The sequence below is a fragment of the Fukomys damarensis genome, unplaced genomic scaffold (genome assembly GCF_012274545.1).
Source record: "Fukomys damarensis isolate Sample0158 unplaced genomic scaffold, DMR_v1.0_HiC HiC_scaffold_30, whole genome shotgun sequence".
NCBI lineage: Eukaryota > Metazoa > Chordata > Mammalia > Rodentia > Bathyergidae > Fukomys > Fukomys damarensis.
Genome location: NW_022900942.1, coordinates 27971288 through 27977460, shown reverse-complemented (window position 1 = coordinate 27977460; position 6173 = coordinate 27971288).

Sequence of the window (6173 nt, the reverse complement as noted above, 5' to 3'; positions counted from 1 at the left end):
TCCTCCACTCCCACTCTCAACCTTCAGGTGCACACACACACATGCAGGAACACATGTACATACTAACGCATACACAACAAACCAGGAAAGGAAGGAAAAATCAGTAATGAGAGAGCCCACTAATGGATTGGCTTAAGTATAGAACAACAGCCCATCACGGTTCTAGAAAATAATCAATCAAGCACTTAATTTTAAGCATAAAAGTAAGCTGCCAGGAGACTGTTAATAAATAACCAAATAAATTAACAGTTGTAGGTGGGATTTGAAACCAGGTCAGATTTTCCACCAGGCTCCAAGCCCCATGCATTGAAAGGGCCTTTCCAGCTTGGCTGTTGATCTCACACTGTTTCAAAGTGGGAAATCTCCTTTTAGCCAGTATTCCTTCTCAGCGGGCTCATCACTTCAGGGAATTGTCCTTTGTGCGTCTTCCATAAATTTTATAACACCACTACTTTAAAATATTGATGGGCAACTTGGCCTTGGCCCAGTACCACAGTGGGTTAGCGTGGACATGAAAACCTTCAAGAGGGTATAAACAGGAAGGAACACATTCCCCGCTGACCTTCCGTAAAGGGACAATTGTGTAAGTGCGGTGGTTACCTGAGCCGAAGCCTGCCTGGCTTTGATGGACAGCTCTGTCCTCTGGGAGCCAGCTCGGAGCCACGCAGTGACAGGAGGGTGTTCAGGACACACACAGACACTGCTCAGGGACCTGCAGATCCTTAAAGGGTAAGTAAAATGCACACGTAACCCCCCAAATTCTTCGAATCCGAAACCACTTTCTCCCAACATTCAAACTGTTTGTAAAGTTACTGATGACGAAAGAACCACAGCATTAGAGCCAGTCTTTTCTCTTTGCCCAGGACTATATAAGGACAAAGAACCAAAAGTAAGTGGCACTAAAGAACATAAAGAACAGGACAAGAGAATTTAGGCTTTGTGAGCACTCAGACTTACAATATTCAACCTGCCATTATACTCTTCCTAACAATAATTTTAAAAACTACAAAATTTCATCCCCTAGAATAAAGTTACCAATACAGATAATACAGCAATAGTCTGCTAACCAATTTAATAATATAGAGAACAACAGCTACCATTATTAGAGTTTTTAGCATGCATGCATACATGCAAACACCCACACAATACACACCTTAAGCACTGTACGAAATACCCTATACCCATCATTTCATTAATCATTTTCTTAAATCTGTAAGATTATTCTTTGATCAGAAAATTCACTTCCAGGAACTTTTGCTCTAGAAATGATTGAGAATACCTTCGAAGATTGTGTCTATAAGGATGTTTATCAAATCACTGCTTAATAATAAATAAAAGTAAAAATAATATAAAGTTCCAATAGTTGAGAGGTAGACACATAAGTTAAAATATGCTCATATAATATTGTGTAGCCATTCAGAAATGCGCTGTAAAATAGTCATATGGAATAACAAATAAAATATGTCCATGGGCTATTGATAAGTGACCATATAATATGGGCTACAGAAGAGTAAGAATGGCATAGATGATTTTATAAATTTAAAGAATACATAAAATACGTGAAATTAGATTTTTCAATTGTCATAAGACTATAAGTGATTTCTCCATCTTATTTGCTTTACTTTTAATGTTTTATAGTTTATACTGAGAAAAACCTTAAATTATCACCTAAAAACAATTCACAGATTGTTACTGTATTCATAGATAGATGTTAGTAAACTTAATAGCCAGTTTTCCACACACCAGCCTTTCTTTCCAGTCCAAACTATGGTTTTACACACAGTAGCTCAGATGATTTTCACAGTAACTTTTTCAGGTGGGCAAAACAGATACTTTATAATTCCAAGGATTTTCAGAGTGGAGAGAAAGAGAAAGACAGACAGACACACACACACACAAAGGACCCAGTCTCTGTGTCCCTCAGCACTACGCCAAGTCCGCAGTGTCCACTGTGAAGAATGCAGCAGCTCTGGGAAGAATCTGCCTTCTTCCTTCTTTGGCTCCCCTGCCCCCATTAGTGCTTAGGGTCTCCAGTGCTCTGTTCATCGCAGGACAGGAAGAGAATGAGGTGGGGGAACATTCCAGAACATACAGTAAACCGTCTCTGAAAAGGGATAGTAAGCAGTGTACTAGAGCTGGCTCCTGAAGACCAATTTTTGGCATTTCTTCCCAACTACCATCAGGGACATCGTGTTGGGAATCTGGGATCAGCCGTGGTGGGAATACTGACATGAGGGAAATCAACAAACACTACAAATCACCGTTCTTTTTTCTCCCAGAGAGCCAGTTGTTAGACATTTACCGGCACACCACTAGACACTCTCAGAAAGGAAAATCTATATATTAAAATGAAGGCCAACCTATTCAGACCACTGATTTAAGTAGGATTACTTCTGCTGTGAGTGTTGTTTAAAAAACAGTAACATAGTATTCAGAAGACTACTTCCTCTCAGGGTCAAAGAAAGACCATCTAGCACTTTTTTTTTTTTTTTTTTTTTTTTAGAGGCTTGAACCTGGGGCCTTTACACTAAGCTACACTTTCCAGTCCTTTTGTATTTTGAGATAGGGTCTTACTAAGTTGCCCAGGCCCCACTTGAACTTGCAATTCTCCTGCCTTAGCCTTCCAGTGTGCTGAGATTACAGATATGCACCACCACGCTTGATACAGCACATTTCTTTTATAAAGAAACTTGATGGACCCGAACAATGACTGAAGCAAGACAGCCAAGCTCCGGGCAGAAGCAAAAACCAGACTGCTCACAACTGAGTTCCCATGTCCATGTCAGGCCACCCCGCAGTCCTGTCCCTAATTTTGCCCAGCTAAACAGTTTGATGCCTCGTTTGCCCTGCCCTATGGCCTCGCAGTCCTCAGACACCTCCACTGGTGCTTGTTGAACAATCTCTACGCTTCATTTCCTTGAAGTCGACTCATCTAGGAGCCACGAATGCAACACAAATGGGAGATAATTTGGTCCAGATGGCACTAATGCAGACAGAGAATAAAGGCCCTGACATTCAGCTGTGCATCTCCTTACTTGGGGGAATCCATTTAAATTTTCTAAGAGACTGTATTCGAACAGCCACATACCCTCAAAATGCTACCTCATGTTACACAGCTGCAATTAAAGGTCTGGCCACACTCCCGAAGAGATATCTCTCAGGAAGGTAATGCCAGGCTGACCTTTTCTATTGGACACCACCATGGCTCAGCTTGGCACTTGGCCTTTGGGGGATACAGAAAGGATCAGGCGTAAAACCGTGGAGATATTCTGAGCTTCTGAGGATCAAGGGATTGCAGCAAAGGATAAGGCTGTATCAGGGAAATGAGAGGCAGCATCTTAGAAACAGGGTTGAAGGAGAGCGGAGAAGTGAAGAGAGATGCATGAAGTGGCTGCGTATGGCACAGGGAAAAGTTGGAATTCATGGCAGTTTTTGTTTTTTTCTGTCACATGTGTAATCAACACATGAAAAACACAAATAAAAGAAACTGATTGTAGGAAAAGCCTACTGTGGGAACAGATGGCCTGGCTTCCGGAAACACAGGAATGGTATAACCCAAGGGCTGGGATATATGCCAACGTAGTGGTGAGGGGTCACTGTGGTACCAGTGAGAAGCGCAGCTGCCTAGGAGCCAGTCTTGTGTAGCTCTGGACACAGTGCTCACTTGTTCTCATTCTATCAGAGGCACCCCAAGGTTTGACTCTTCAGAAGAATGGACATGAATCTATGGTTTCTGGGTACAAAAACTGGCACACAAAGAGCTTTTTTTTTTTTTTTTTTTTTTTGGTAGCCCTGGGGATTGCATCCAGGCCTTTTGCACTAAATTCTCAGATCCTTTTTGAGACAGTATCGCCCTGCATTGCTAAGTTGCCCAGGCTGAGCTCAAACATTTGATCATCCTGTCTCAGCCTCCCAAAGTGCTGGAATTACAGGTGTGCACCACCATGCTGGGCTCATTACTTTAACAAAAGAGCAATTCATGTTCCTTTGAACCAGTACCAACTGCTGTGTGTGGTTCTCACTTGTGACAATTCTCCAAGGCCAAGTGCAATGAGAAGTAGAACAAGTATGATTTTTCAGGTTTTTGCTACGGAAAGTTCTTCCATCTAGCCCTTTGGCTGGAACTGCTAATTGAGTTATGCTTTCCAGATTTTGGTTATTAAGAGGTCCATGGGGTTGTGTTGGAGACAAATGGAATTGTAATTCAAAGATTAAACATCTAGCCACTGTCCGGTAGCTTTCCCTCTGAACAGGCAGTGACACAGAGCACTCTTGGTCTAGAAAAGCATCTGGAGAGAAACTCAAGGCAGTATAAATATCATTCCAAGCATCTTGGAGAAGCCCCTACAAGCCAGTAATATGCTGGGACGTGGTCACTACCCCTCAGACTGAAAAAACAATCTGTGTGTGTATATGTATGTTTATCATAAATGATACTCATCTAAAATATGTAGAACAGGCCATCGCTCCAGCACCCGGAAGGTAGCCTGGGCCCTAATCCACCACCAGAAGGAGAGCCACGCCCTCTCACGCCTGGAGCTGCCATCACTCCAGCACCAGGAAGGTAGCTGCGTGGGCACCCCTGAACCCCCTTAATTCCCCTTACCTCTGACCCCACCTCCCCACGCACTCTCAGACCTCCTGATGGTGCCAGTCTTTGGACCCACTCTGCAGAGGCAGAGGTGGTCATAAAGGGTATTTTTCTGAGTTCCCAACTTTGAACATCTTGAAAGAAAGGGCATGGGAAACCTGTAGTAGAATGGTGTGGAATTCAACCATTCAGAAGGTAGGGGAACTTAATCTGGGCCTTGCAGCCCAAGGTCAGTCTGGGTCATGGGGTTCAGCCAACAGCTGAGATCAGGGGTCTTGTGTCCTAGCTCTGTCTGAGCCATTAAATGGTAAATATACTATATTGAAAAGTTTGTTCACTGCAGACATGTTCTGGACTGCATCTTGATTTAAATTTAATTCAAATGGTTTAAGGGAGATAGACTAGTGATTACCACAGGTGGTCAGTTTCCAAGTTCTGCTTGATCTTAATGTGTTGCTGATTGTATCAGTTGGGATAAAGGATTGTGGTTGATTTGATGAGCTGTTTTCTCTGATGTTATGAAGGTGAGAATGTCTGTGGGTCGTTAGAGACCCAGAAGCTAGGGTGCAACTATATCAGGAAGATTTGGGTGATAACCCAGAGATTAAACCAAGGACAGCCCGACAACAAAAATAAAAATGAGAAAATACTTAAGCAAGACACAAAGACAGACTTCCAGTTCGCCAATGGCAAACAGTAGAGCAAATGAGGATGAAAAGGCCGATAGTGAACCACCAGGAAACCCTGAACTCAAAGCACAGGAAGTAACAAAACAGATCAATCAGGCTCTAGAAAAATTCAAAACAGAAATAATTTCCCAGATAACCATAGACATAGTGAGCAAAATGGAAGTCGTGATTCGAGACTCTAGAGCAGAAACTGACAAAAAATAGATGAGCTCAGGACCACGATAGAAGCCATGAAGGCCCAGCATAAGAAAGAAATGGAAACAATAAACACCCAACATAGGAAAGCAATGGAATCCATAAAACAGATTCAAACAGATATCCAGGAGATTAAAAACTCCATTGAAAGTGTATGCAACAGAATAAAAGAATGCGAAGACAGACTCTCATATATAGAAGACAAGATTGCAGTCAGTGACCATGAAAAGAGAGGTCTTTTAAAAACAGTAGGGGATCATGAGAAATCGATCCAACAACTCCTAGATGATGCAAAGAAGAATAACGTAAGACTGATAGGAATCCATGAAGTAGCAGGAAAAAATACAAATGACTCTCTTTCAAAATGCATGGGGAAATAAGACACTTCCATGACAAAGACCACCTGAGAAACTACATGCATACCAAACCAGCAGTACAAGCAATTCTAAACAAGATCCTAGAAAAAAACAATGAAGGCAACAACACCAACAGAGGCCCAACAGAGCAAATCAAATAGGCAAGGCAAGAAACTAAAAGGAGAAGGTGAAAAAGTAAAAAGAGTCAACAAAAGGCCAATAACATGTCAATAATAAGTCAGTATATCAGTTATAACCATCAATGTCAATGGCCTCAACTCACCAATCAAAAGAAATAGACTAGCAAAATGGAATAAGAAGCAAAATCCAACAATATGTTGT